The sequence below is a fragment of the Chamaea fasciata genome, unplaced genomic scaffold (assembly GCF_029207755.1).
Source record: "Chamaea fasciata isolate MVZ Bird 193981 ecotype frontalis unplaced genomic scaffold, bChaFas1.0.hap1 SCAF_5, whole genome shotgun sequence".
Classification (NCBI taxonomy): domain Eukaryota; kingdom Metazoa; phylum Chordata; class Aves; order Passeriformes; family Sylviidae; genus Chamaea; species Chamaea fasciata.
Window position 1 is genome coordinate 54,203,038 of NW_027094090.1, and position 12,959 is coordinate 54,215,996.

Below are 12,959 nucleotides of genomic sequence, written 5' to 3' on the forward strand. Positions count from 1 at the left end.
AATGTTTTGAAACTGCCTGAAACTCATGTTGGTTGAAGTCACTGGGGGCCCATGTTGGTCTCCCTTTGATGTGTCTCCCAACTCGTTAATGCAGGAGCAATCAGCTGCATAATTTTCATGGGAAGCGGGAGGACAGCTTGCTTTAATGTCTTCCTACGTGCAAAATATGACATGTTGAATTTAAAAATGCCCCCACACACTTAATGCAGCTTTGGTAGCTCACTTTGGGGCCCACACTGATTGCTGCAGCCCATGGGGATTCTGTGGGCTGAGTGACAATGGAGGACAGCAAAGGCCTGTGATTTTTAAGTCCTTTTTCCATCATACTTTATGATAAGAAATGCAACATCGTTTGTCCTGTGTTGCTGTAATGTTCCCATGATCTCCTGTGTTTGCAGGAGAGGGGGAGCTCAGTTTGTCCCCTACAGGGACCTGCCCATGTATCACATGTTTATTTATTAATTATATCTGACGAACCTGGCAGACCTGGACACGTGTGCTGTCCACAGAAGAACCCATGCAAAGCTCATCACTTTTTCATAAAACGTAGCTGATTTAAACAGATCATTTACAGGTGGTGAATCAAAGTGCTTGCGGCTGGTCGGTATCCCTCAAAATGTAATCCTGAAGAGAGGTGGCACTTCCATTCCCTGGTTTTATTCATAGTTCAGCCAGAAACACAAGCTCTTGGTGGGTAGTACCCAGTTAGTTTCTCAGCTTTGAACTTATTGCTGTTCCTGTTTCAGATTATTTAGCTTGTTCAGCTCCAATATCCTTTCTGCGCATGGAAAAAAAACCCCTGTTATCAAAAGCTGGTTCACTTCAGCCAATTCTTGTTCCAGATGTTCAGATGGTAATTCCATCAGCTGGGCTGATTTTATGTTCTTTAAAACTTTAGTAGCAAATGTTCATGATTTTCACCTTGAATTTTATTTAATTTTAAAATATAAATACTAAACTTATGTTTTAATATTCAGTGGAAGAATTTAACACTTTATTTTAAATAGTCTTATATCTTAAGTATGCTATTGAATTATTAGTGAATCCAGCTAAAGTGTTTACTTATGTATATGTAAAAGTATAGACATACACTTTAAAAGAAGACAAGATTTTTAAAAATCATCCAAAGTCCTGATTCCCAAACATTAAGAGGGACTTTTGTGTTTGAAACACACTTGCCAGAAGATAATGATTACTTGTGACTTCTGTTTTATCTTAAATGTGAAAACATCATTCTTCAGATGGCTGAGATGGACTGAAACATCTTTTAATGTCCCCTGCACATGTTTTGTGTATAAATTAAAGGCCTCGTATCTGAATTTCCTTCCCTTTTTAATTTTTTTTTTTTAATTTCAGGTGGCTTGTGTACAAATATAGCAGTGCTGTATATAAGTACACACAGTAATCTGTATGTAAGGGGAAGTGGTGACTAAATTATTTGGAAATGCAGAAATAGTTCTTTCCAGAACCCAAGATTAGAAAAAAAAAAAAACAAACCCGCAGCAATGACCTTGATCACTTACATTTGAAATTTCTTTAAAGAACATTTGTAAGAGAAAACGATTTATTTAGGAACCAAAGCTGCTTTTCTAGAAGATGAACACAGCTGTTCTCTGAAACTGAAATAGACTTCCTGCTCTCAGAGGCCTGGGTGAAACCTGCGTGGGGCACTCTCACCACGGTCTCTTTAAAGAAGTTCTCAGGAGTTTTTGGCACGAAAACAAAACAGGACAGGACCGCTGATGCGGGATCCCTCGTGCCTGTGCATTAGTAAATTGGGCACTAATGAGCTGATAGGGCTTGTAAAACGTTTGGCAGGAGGCATTTAGCCAAGCAGACGTGACCGATGCAGGTATCGTCCTGAAGCCGAGCTGCCAGAGGAGGTGTGGCTCTCATCCTCAGCAAGGTCGGACTCGGGATGTCATTAATCTCATCTGAGATGCGTGTTTTCTTATCTGCCCTTACATTGTGCTCACCTGCCTTCTGTGCCTTCCTTTTTCTGCTGTACGTTTGACCTTTTATCACTCACAATGTGAGCTGCATCCAGGCTGTTCTTCTTGTCCCTGTGCAGGAGCTGCAGTGGCGGCAGGACACATTAAATGGATGCAAAAAGTACAGCTGAACAAGTCAGAAGGACCCTGCAGCCTGGCAGAACTGCTGTGCTGTGTCCCAGCCCTCACCTTACTTGCTCTCCACCAACTTTTCCAAGCTAATCCGTGGATGGACACGTGTTCCCATTAAATAGCTTGATGTTTATGCTGTGATTTTCATATTATTTTTCTTAGCTGCTGTTCTTGGAATATTTGCTTTCCTGAAAATCCTAAATATCTAGCTCTTCATCCCAAATGCATTGCTCTGTTTCTCTCAAAATGTTAAAGTCCATGCTCTGTCAGAGGTGGAAGCTAAAATGTTTGACCAGCAAGGACACTGTTGAATAAGTGCCACCTGAAAAACCAGAAATTCTTTCTATGAGGGTGGTGAGGCCCTGGCACAGGTTGCCCTGAGAAGTTGTGGATGCTCCACCCCTGAAAGTGTCCAAGGCCAGGCTGGATGGGGCTCTGAGCAACCTGAAATAGTGGGAGGTGTCCCTGCCCATGGTGGGGGGCTGGAACTGGATGGGCTTTAAGGTCCCTTCCAACACAAACCATTCTGTGATTCTGTGACATCCAGATTTCAATTGTGTAATGACTTGAGTGAGATATTCAGGCACTTTTGCAATGGGAAGAGGCAGCTATTCCACCAATTCACCAGCAGACAACTGAAATTCAGCCCATCCTGCACATCTTCCAGCAGGAATGCTGAAGGGTGATTTTAGTTTTTACCCCATTGTTTGTCTCATGGATGGTCCTCAAATCATTTGTTTTAGGTATATAATGTAAACACTTCTGTAGGTTTAGTGAAGTTCTATTTATAAACTATTCCTATCAGCCATAATCACTCAGACATGACTTACTCCCCACTTAAACAAAATCCCTTTGTTTCTTCTTCTACTTATCCTTAACACAAAAAGACAGGGCTCACAAGTGAAGTGGAGAATAAAGATCATTTTGATGTCTTTTCTAACCTAAAAAATAGGTATCTTCCATGAATGAAAGTTTTATTCTCCACATCTGTGGAGAGGGAGAGAGAGAGGGACATCAAAACCAATAGTACCTACACTGATGATCACCATTTCTTTGTGCTCCCTTGGAGCTGTATTTTCCATGTCTCTCCCTTCTTTCTGGAAAAAATAATCCCTATTTTCTGGCTGTCTGTCACTTTGCTTGGAGCATGGCAAGCACGGTGCTGACTGATACAGTGAGACAGCTCAGTGACTACTCCAGTCAGCCCCGAAGACTTTCCTTATCACTTCTTGTCTCTCCAAGTAATCTCAAGTGATTAACTTGCTTGGGTCCTGCCACCTGATTGACTCAGCCGGGGAGCCTGGTTTGGCTGCCCACCTCAATGAATCACCAGCAAAGGGCATTTCCAGAGAGGTCAGTCCAGGAACAAACGCTGTGAACGCATCTCTTGGAGATGGGAAGCAAACGCAGTTCCTGCCCCCGTCTGGGCAGGATGCTGTCGCCCTCCCCCGTGGCCTCTCAGCCCGAATATTTCAGGAATGTCTGAAGCGCGTTGTTTTCCGCTCCTGAAGGCCACTTACAGCCTGAGCCCGGGGCCCGACTGGCCGAGCCGGCTCTGACACTGCCTCATTGTGCGAGCTGCACCGAGTGGCCGCGGCTGTATCGCAGCGTGCCGGGCAGCGACATCCGCGCTCAGCACGGCTGCTCCTGCAGGGAATGCACGAGGGGAGTGAACCCTGAGGCTGCTCTGCAGCCTCACAGCCCCGCGGTGGTACTCGCACTGTTTGAGATTCTCCTCAGAAAGGTGCTTCACGGCTGTCGCAGCGCTGGAGGGATTTGGGCAGTGCCTGTCAGCCTGGTTCTGTCAGGACTGTAGAAAGACCGCCTTGAGCAACACTTCAGGTGGTTCTTCACTACCAGCTAGAAGTTGATGCCAAGAACAAACCAGGAGATGTGCTTGGGTATCTGAGAAACTTCAGGAAAATTTAAGGAAAATATTTGCACAATTCCCCAGGCAATGGGAATGTGGAAAGACATTTTGAAAGGAATGAAAGCAATATGTGCTCTGAATGTGTGGGAAGTGAAAAATGAGAGTTATCCTGGTGGTTGGGGAGCAAAACTTAGGTGTAGGATGTCATCAGCAGCCAGGCACGGATGAAGGGTGGCAGTGAGGTCAGCCGTGATTAACAGTGTGAGTTGTGCAAGGGATGAGTTTGGCTGTGGCTAGAAGGAAAGTCTCCTCCAGATCAGGCAGATGCTACAAAGGGAGTTTCTGGTAGGGTTGTTATGTCCTGCTGCATCCAGCACGCCTGCTTTGCTCTGATAACACTTTGCTGTGCTTCACAGACTTGGGTATGTGCCTTGCTGTGCCAGCCTCCTGTGTGTATTTCAGCGGAGAGGTGCTTATCTGGGACATTCCAGTGTGGGGGCTACCAGGAAAAGTTATTGCTGGCTCCTCTATGCCAGTTCCTGACTCTTCTGGTGAACATTTTGTCCTGTGTTTGAAGTTAAACACTTTGAGTACCCAAAGGGCTTCTCTTCAGCCCTATCGAGCTCTGACTATACCAGAATTCCTCTCCTGAGCGTAAACAACAATTATCCGCTGATACTGAAATTGAGAGAATGCTGTAACAACTACATGTACGTGGACCTAATGAGGATTTCAGCCCAGTTAAGGTGCAGTTATACCTAAATTAGTGAGTGGGAGACCTCCACGGAGAGGAAAAAAGAAGTTTGGTAAGCCTGCAAAAATTCAGGAACGCAAAACTTTGTCAAAGTGTAACCTTTCCTGTCCTGCTTTTTGATGACAGCGATGATTCAGAGTAACGGGAAGACAATGGTCTGGAACACCCAATCTTTTCAAGCAGCTGTGCTATTGCCGTGGTATGGATTCCCCCAGCTGAACCTGATGTGATTCCCACTCATGTCAGGAGGTTTTCTCTTGCTCACATTTTACATCAACTATGCAGCATCTTCTGATTTGTAACACTGCTCTTTGTGATTTCCAGATCCACCCTGACACACCTCTGAGGTTCATGCAGTGTTCCTGCTGGAGAGATTTCTATAGCTAATTACCTTTTCACCCTCATGGGTGTGTGAAATTTTATGGAAAGCTTCCTTGTCCACTTGAAAAAGAACTAGAATTTGCTTTTTTTCTTGATTTTCAGGGGCTAATTACACAGTGTTCCAGATCAAATACACAAGACTGATCATCTGAAACTGGGCACTTGCAAGAGTCCCAAGCGCTGGGGCAGACTGGGCAATTCTTAAATGTCCTTCTGCGTTTTGGGGGCTTGAAACCAGAAACTTCAGGACAGAGAAACTTTAGACCAGAAACTTTGCAGCAGAGTCAAGACAGGACAGCATCTCTTCCATCAGTTCAGCAGCAGGTTCAGTGTGCAGGGTTTTTCTTCGTGCTTTCAAGCACTGTGGGAAGAGCCAGGGATGGGACAGCCAAGGTCAGAAATTTGACTGTTTCAGGGACAGTTTGGAAGCATTTTGTACTTCAGCTGCTCTGGATTATGAATCCTTTGGGCACCAAATCTCTCCTGTCCTTTTTAGGAAGGGATTGGAGGGGAATTTAAACATGAGGAGAAAGGTTCAGGTATGGATTTGACAGCTAGAAATTGTTTGTGCAGTGCTTTGTCCCAGGACTCAGCATGGTGTCATACGGAAGCTCAAGGCCAAACCAGTTTGCTGTGTTGAGAATTTAACAATCAGGACACTTCAGGTAGCTGAAATCCTGGACAGCTTTGACAGCCCAGCTACAATAGTTGCTCAGAAGAGCAAACATTTCCAAAATAATGGCTTCTAACAGTAAAACTGTGCTGCTGCTGAGAGAGCAAATTCCAGCTCCCTCATGTGAAAGAAGCTCCCAGGAAAAAAAAAAAGTTTCCTCTCCTTAGACTTCCATCTGCACAAGGCTCTTTTGCTGGCACAGCTCTGTCTTCAGAGGATCTTATCATAGCCCTGACTGACACAACTGTGCCAGGAGAGTCGGTGATGGAGCCCTGACCTGAAAACTCCCTGTCTCAGCTGCAGAGTTAATACCCAGCTGGGAATAAGAAGAGGGATTCACTGAGTCCACTTTCTGAGCTGTCCTGTAATGAAAGTCGTGCCTAGCCTGGGTGGGGAATCATTGTTCTTTGGGAAAGAGATCCCCCAGCTCTTTCAGCTATCATGTTTTGGGGAATGGGTTTGGTCTAGAGGAAAACCTTTGAGGCCCAACAAAGTGCTGAATTTATTTACAAAAAAAATGTTAAGAATTGGCTGTGATGTACATGGCTTGTTATTGTGTTTCAGTGCCTTTTCTGTGAGCTAGCATTGATTAAATCATAGAATTGCAGCATGAGTTGGATTGGAAGGGACCTCAAAGATCATCCAGTTCCCACCCCCTGCCATGGGCAGGGACACCTTCCACTATCCCAGGTTGCTCTGAGCCTTGTCCAGCCTGGCCTTGGACACTTCCAGGGATAGGGCAGCCACAGCTGCTCTGGGCACCCTCTGCCAGGACCTCACCACCCTGATAGGGAAGAATTTTTTCTTAAAATCACTTGCTTTCTGCCAGGGATCTTGGAGCTCATCTGCTCACCCCACTGACCCAGCTGAAAATTAACTGCACTAGGACACTACTCCTGGCTGTACCATGCTGTGAGTGTGTGGGAGATGGGAAGTATTGCCCAAAGAAAATCCTGTAAGAAAGTGCATACTGCTCCTTCAAAATGCCTCTGACAGCTCTTGAAATACTGGGCTTAATGCCATTTATTGATTTGTAACCACGGAGACAGTGCGTGCTCCCAGTGCAAAGTGAGGGAAAAGCTCTTTTCCTTCACCTCCTCAAGGAGTGAAGAATGCTGGAAAATGCTCTTACTCCTTGTAACCTTCACAAGGAGGGACCAGCAAATTGTTTGCCTGCTCAGAGGCTGCTGCATTTTCACAAAGATGGAGAAAATCAACCATTCCTTGTAAACCAGCCTGGAGCAAAAAGGGCTAAGCTATTCTGGGAGATGAGAGATAAGCACACCAGAAAGCCTTATCAGAGATTTGTCTTAACTTGCAAAGGTATTTTCTTTGATGAAAGAATCCATACAGTTGTTTGAAATGTTCTGTCTGCTAAGATTTGTTTTCAGAGGTCTCTCTCACACCATCCTGACAAATGAAGCCCTTCTGCATTAGGTTTTTTAATAAAAATCTTCACTCTTTGAATTAAAAATTTGAAGTGCAAAACCCACAATCAACAGAAAATTCAATTCAAAAAACAAAGGCTGAAGAACAGTGGATGCATATTCGTTCCGAGTGCTTGTTTTTGGGCAAGTCCAAGTCCAGACATTTCAGGAAGGATGGAGTGCTGGAGCAGGATCCCCGTGATTCAGCCTGGTGTGACCTGGAGTGTGATCAGCACTCACCCATCAGCTGACAGCAAACTGGTAACATTTGCTGGAGAACTGATGAAGATTGGAGGAAAATGGGCAAAAAGACCAACAGCAGAGCATCAGAACCATGGGCAGGCACCAAAGTCTTGAAACAGAGGTACTAGAAATAGAAGACACCAAAGGAACCCAGGCATTTTTAAACTGCCTTCATTTTCTCATAGTCTAAAACTCACTCCTGCTGTTAAATCTGAGACACACTGGGGCCGTGTAGCCAACGTGATGGCTGATAACTTGCCAGAAAAAAAAAAGTGTTTTGGATCACTTGTCCTCTTTGCAAACTGTGCTTAAAAAGCAAATGATACCTTCCCATTTTTGTTGGGAATTAAAAAGCTTTGCTTTCAACATGTCACCAATACTTTTTTTCATTTTGAATGGAAACGTCCACTTTTTTTTGCATGTTATGGTCAAAAACAGGGGACAAGAATTGTCTTTTCCATGAACAAAACATGAAAGTTTTCTCTAACCCAGCTCTTGGAGAAGGGATGGGAGGAAGAGCTTTGAGTCAACTCCAAACAAAACTAAGAGTTACTTGGCTGAACCCCTTGGTCTGTTATTTGTGTGGCTCCACTCCTGAAAGAGCAGCATCTCAGGCCTGTCTGCCATGGAGCTGGTAAAGCAAAGGCTGGTTCTTGGCGTGGCTGCGAGCCTGTTGATGGCGTGCAGAGTCCCTCACACTGTACAGATGAGAGAGTAAAGCTCGTGTGAATGTAGCAAGGATCACTGCATTAAAACCTGCACCGTTTACCCTCGGCGCTGAGGCAAACCGCTGGCATGGGTGCCCTGCAGATTTACCCAGGGTGTCACTCAGCGCCGCGGTGCTCCGCCGCAGGGCTGCTGCCTCCTGCCAGCAGCAGCACCGGGCTCGCTGCTCGGCGGCCGCGGCCGGACCCCTTCCCTTGCCGAGGAGCGATTCGGGGGGATCTCGGGCTGCTTCAGCGCGGCGCAGACCGGGGACATTCGTCGGGCCCCCGAGGAGGGCAAGGAAGGCCGGGTCCCGGGCAGGGCACCCCGGGCTGTTCCCAGGGAGGTGGCGGAGTCACGGCTCCTGAGGGGGTTTTAAGCCTGGACGCGCCACTTGGTACCAGGGTGAGGTTCGCGCCGTGGTGCTCAGTCACGGGCTGCACTCGATGATCTCTGAGGTCTCTTCCAGCCTCAGCGATGCTGCGATTGCCCGTGAGGGGCATGGGGAACCCGGCGGCTCGCACCACCCCACGCCGTCTCCCTCATGGCCGGCCCCGGCCCCGGCAGCGGCGGCGGGCGGTGCCTCGGCCGGGCGGGGCAGAGCGGCGGCTCGGGGCCGGTCCCGGGGCCGCGGGCGGAGCGGGGCGGAACGGGGCGGGCACCGAGAGCAGCGGGGCGGGCACCCAGCGGAGCGGCGCGGGCGGGACGGCGGCGGGGGCTGCCCGGAGCCGGCGGAGGCGCGGCCGCCCCGGGAGGGCTCTGCGCGGTTCGGCCGCAGGTAAGGGAAGTTCCCGGGAGCCGCTCCGAGACCGCTCGGAGCCCACTGCGGCAACTTCGTGTCCCGGCGGGATGAGCCCCGCCGTGCCCTGCCCCGGCGGCTCCTCCTCTGCCGCCGCCATGGCCCGGGGCCCCCGGCAGCGGGGCCGGAGCCGCCCCGGGCCCGGGGACGGGAGCGCCGCGTGTGCCCGGAGCGGGCGGCGGCGGGGGAGCTGCCCCGCCACATCCCGCCAGCCTCTGTCTCCCTGCGTGTCCCTGTCCCCGTGCCCCGCCACATCCCGCCAGCCTCTGTCCCTGCTTCGTGTCCCTTTCCCCGTGCCCCGCCACATCCCGCCAGCCTCTGTCCCCGCTTCGTGTCCCTTTCCCCGTGCCCCGCCACATATCGCCAGGCTCTCTCCCCCTGCGTGTCCCTGTCCCCGAGCCGTGTCCCAGCGCTTTCGGCACTCCCGACCTTCTGTGCCTTGTTTCTGTGCTGGACTTGACGTAACTTTTCGGGAGGTTTTGGGGAGAGCTTGACGGTCTCCGGTTTAATCTTTCCAGACTCTCGTAGGACGCTTCAGGCACTGGTGCTGTGAAACTGCAGTTATGAGTTTTATCTAGAGCTAACAAATGTGGTTTGATTTAAGGCCTGGGGTTCTTACATCCTGTAATTATTTTGTCGAGGTCTGTTTCTGCTCGAGCCGTGACTTCTAACAGCTGAAATAGCCGTGCCCGCTCGCACCGGGGCTGGGGTGCCGCTGGAGCTGTAAAAAGGTGCTTTACACCTCCGTGGCTGTGTCTGGGGGGAAGGGAAGCTTTGGTGTTAAACGCTTGGCTCTGGCGTAACACGTGTGCGCTCCCTCGTGTGAGTGAGGAGCACAAGGAGAGTTTCAGGCTGGGCTTGGCTGAGCCTGAGCCTTCGGAGGCTCTGCTGGCTCTCCTTACTGTGACCCGAGCAGAGCCGGTACCGGCAGCACCGTGTGTAGGCTCTGTGTGCGTTGCGCTGGCAGCACGTTGAGCAATACAAGTGTCGCCGCATTCCCAAAAGTAAACAGCAGAAATGGGTCACGGGATGGGAATATTCTCCATGCTTACACCGTGGAGCTTTGGGGAGGAAGATGTCCCAGAGTGTCAGCCTGCCTCTATTACAGAGGATTTACTGCCTCTGTTAAAGAGAGCAGCTGTATCTTGAGGATTTACATTTATGTAAGTAGAGGTTTCAGTAAAACTGGTGCTCTCACTAAGAACTGAGGAGCCAGAGCACTCCCTCGATCAGTTTAGTAGCCATCCCAGTGGAGTTTGGCTTTTAGCAGAGCTCCTTGAGAAGCTGGATCAGAGATCGGCTCCTGGCAGTGCCAGTGACTGTCCGTGGTGTGCTGTGGTGCTCACACATGAGGATTGATGTTCTCATGCCAGGGGTGTGAAGCTGGTGTTTCTCTCCTCCCTGGAGGCAGCGGGGGCCCCACCTGTTTGCCTGGCTGTGAGGGGGCTCCTGAGGAGCAGGTTCCCTCTTGGGCAGCCCATCTCCTGCCTTGAGCCCTGGGAGTTCATCCATTTGCTGCATCTGGGTGTAAGAGTTGTGCTGAGGAATGTTGAAGTTGGTTTGTCCTGTGCCCGTGTGTCTGCAGCAGGTCCAGGCTCTGGAGGAAACTCGGTGAGTAACGTTCCTGCTTGTCCCTGACACACAGGGTGGAGTACCCTGGAACCAAGGATGTCCCATGGGGCAGGGAACCGTGGTGAATTTCATCTTCTTTCCCACTTAGATGTGAGCCCTGTTTCCTTTTGGGTTGTGCTGCCAGTGCAGTGTGACACACGTTGCAGGAAGAAGAGGGGTGTCACTGAAAATGTCTGTGCAGGTGCATGGGGAGGCTTTGCCTGTGACCCGTGGCAACAGGAGGATGATTGTTAACATTCCTGAAATGAGCCATTCCCAGGAGACCGAGATTCCCGGGTGGTGCTGCCGGCCTGTCTGGTGCCATTGGTCCCTGGTGATGAGCAGGACAAAGTGTGGTCACTGCTCACTGCCAGGTCAGGCTGGCCTGAGGACGGGCAGGGCTGTGTGTGCTGAGGTGCTGGGTGCAGTGTCCTTTAGGAGCTTTAGTCGCTTTGATCCATCCAAGTGGGAGTTCTCTGATGGTTCTTTCCCCACTTAAAGGAACACTCTCAGTGAAGTGGAAATCCTTCCCCTGCAGAGCTTTGAAACCAGCGAAGGTTTAGTCACTTTCTTGTCGTGGTGTGATTGCATCAAAGCAGGCCTTTGGCTTGCTGAACACAAGGGAGTTGCTGTAAACTCCTTTGAGGAACTGACTGATTTTCTTGGTTGTGCTTTGTATGTGGTTTTCTGGGAAGAGAGGAGGGAGCACGGAGAGGGGACCAGATCCCAAATCTGGTACAGATGTTCCAAAAGCATATCCTTGACTCCTGAGGTGGTTCAAAAGGGGTGCAAAACCCCCCAAATGCCTCTGACCTGGGAGTCTGCTGTTTTGCAGTAGTTTTCAATAGAGAAAGTAAGAGCCCAGGATTTCAGGGGGTGATAAAACATCTTGTGGTGTTAGGTGTGGTCAGTAAAGCCCCTGTCCCTCTGCTCAATTTGCATGCCTTTCCTCGAGGTGCTGGTAACTTTTGCCTCTGCTGCTAAATGGTGATGTGCAGGTTAAGTTGGTAAATCCGAGACAGCTTCTTCTCATTTTTCCCTTGGTGATTGTCAGGGCTTCAAAGCAAAACTGAAGTTATGTGTCTGCTTTAAAGTGGGCAGTTATGATCTGACCTATTTCTGCCTGGCCAAACCACATCTCTAAACTTACAAAAGCAAGGAACAGGTTTATTGGAAGGTTCAGGCAAGTTTTGTTGTGTTCATTTTTCTTGTGTGGAACGTGTGCATGCAGCTGTGCATTAAGGATGTGTAAAAACACTTAATACCTTCATAAATAAAACTACTTAATACCTTCCTGTACTTACGCTGAATAGTGAACCCCTTCCCCCATTAGTAATTGTGAGATCCCATTAGTCATCCCATTAGTCATCCCATTAGTGACTTTGCTTTTGAATCCAGCCCAGGAGAGGTGAACTGTTTCCTTGCCTCATGCTTACTGCTGATGTTTATGCCCACATTTTTTTTGGCATTTACTATAAATTCCCACCGTGGTTGAGTGAAGACAGGGTGGTCATTTAATGACAGCTTCAGAAAAGGTAGTTCTTTGGTGATGTTTGGCTTGCAAGCATTAACCTTTTCATCACGCAGAAAAGGCTCTGTGGTATTCCTCAGAGATTACATCTCTTGCTCTGTGTTTGGAAAAGTCAGCATCTACTCCAAAATGAAATCTTGGTCGTCTTAGAGGTCAGTGTTTCTCTTACCATGAGTTTGTTACCTGCACTTGTTGTGTGTTTCCAATTTGAGGCACCTTCAGCAGAGATCACTATATGTCCTGACATTTCTCAGTGGGTCTCTGGTGAGATCTTTGCCTTGGATCTCCCTCGGGAGGGTGCTCAGCTGGGATCATACCTTGAGATGTAGGGAATGATGCATTTTTCTATTCTCTCCTTTTTATTCCCCCTCCTCTCTCTCACAAATTGACCTGGGTGTTGACTCAGCTCATACTGAAGACAGTGCCTGTTAGTTACTTTTCTACTAGTGCTTGCTGCCAAAATAGTACTTTATTTGGGCTTAAAGGGTGGAATTTTCAATTAATAATTCAGTCATCACACTGGATTCACAGTTGCTTGCCTGTGCTGTGTGTTGCTCTTGCTATGGGCACATATAATTTCCTGGTGTTCTTTAGTTTCCAGAGCACTTTTCCTCTGTGACTTCTGCAGTGCACGAGGAAAGTGTGCTGGGTTGAAGTTTTCTCCTTTTTCCATTGGCTGTCCTTCTGTTTCTGTTAAAAGGCCAGGATAAACCAATTGTGTAAAAAGCTGATTTCTTTCCTCAGTGGAACTATATTTAGATGCAGGTTTTGCAGCCCATTGTCAGTAAAGCCTTCCGGTTCCCTGCCCCTGCCTGGGTCATCTTTATCATTAATCATGGAAT

The 12,959-nt window shown here is 48.5% G+C and overlaps 1 protein-coding gene across 10 annotated transcripts in view; it reads left to right on the top strand.

Moving 5' to 3' along the window:
• Nucleotides 1–8,860: 8,860 nt before the first annotated feature.
• Nucleotides 8,861–12,959, top strand: part of PPFIBP1 (PPFIA binding protein 1) — a 101,091-nt gene continuing 96,992 nt past the window's right edge. For 6 of the 10 annotated variants that reach the window (XM_066183724.1, XM_066183726.1, XM_066183725.1 and 3 more), the window contains exon 1: nt 8,862–8,954. The gene's annotated coding sequence lies outside the window, so the exon portion shown is untranslated. Of the gene's footprint in view, nt 8,955–12,959 lie in introns of all 10 variants that reach the window. The other 4 variants (XM_066183727.1, XM_066183733.1, XM_066183729.1 and 1 more) reach the window with 2 other exon arrangements.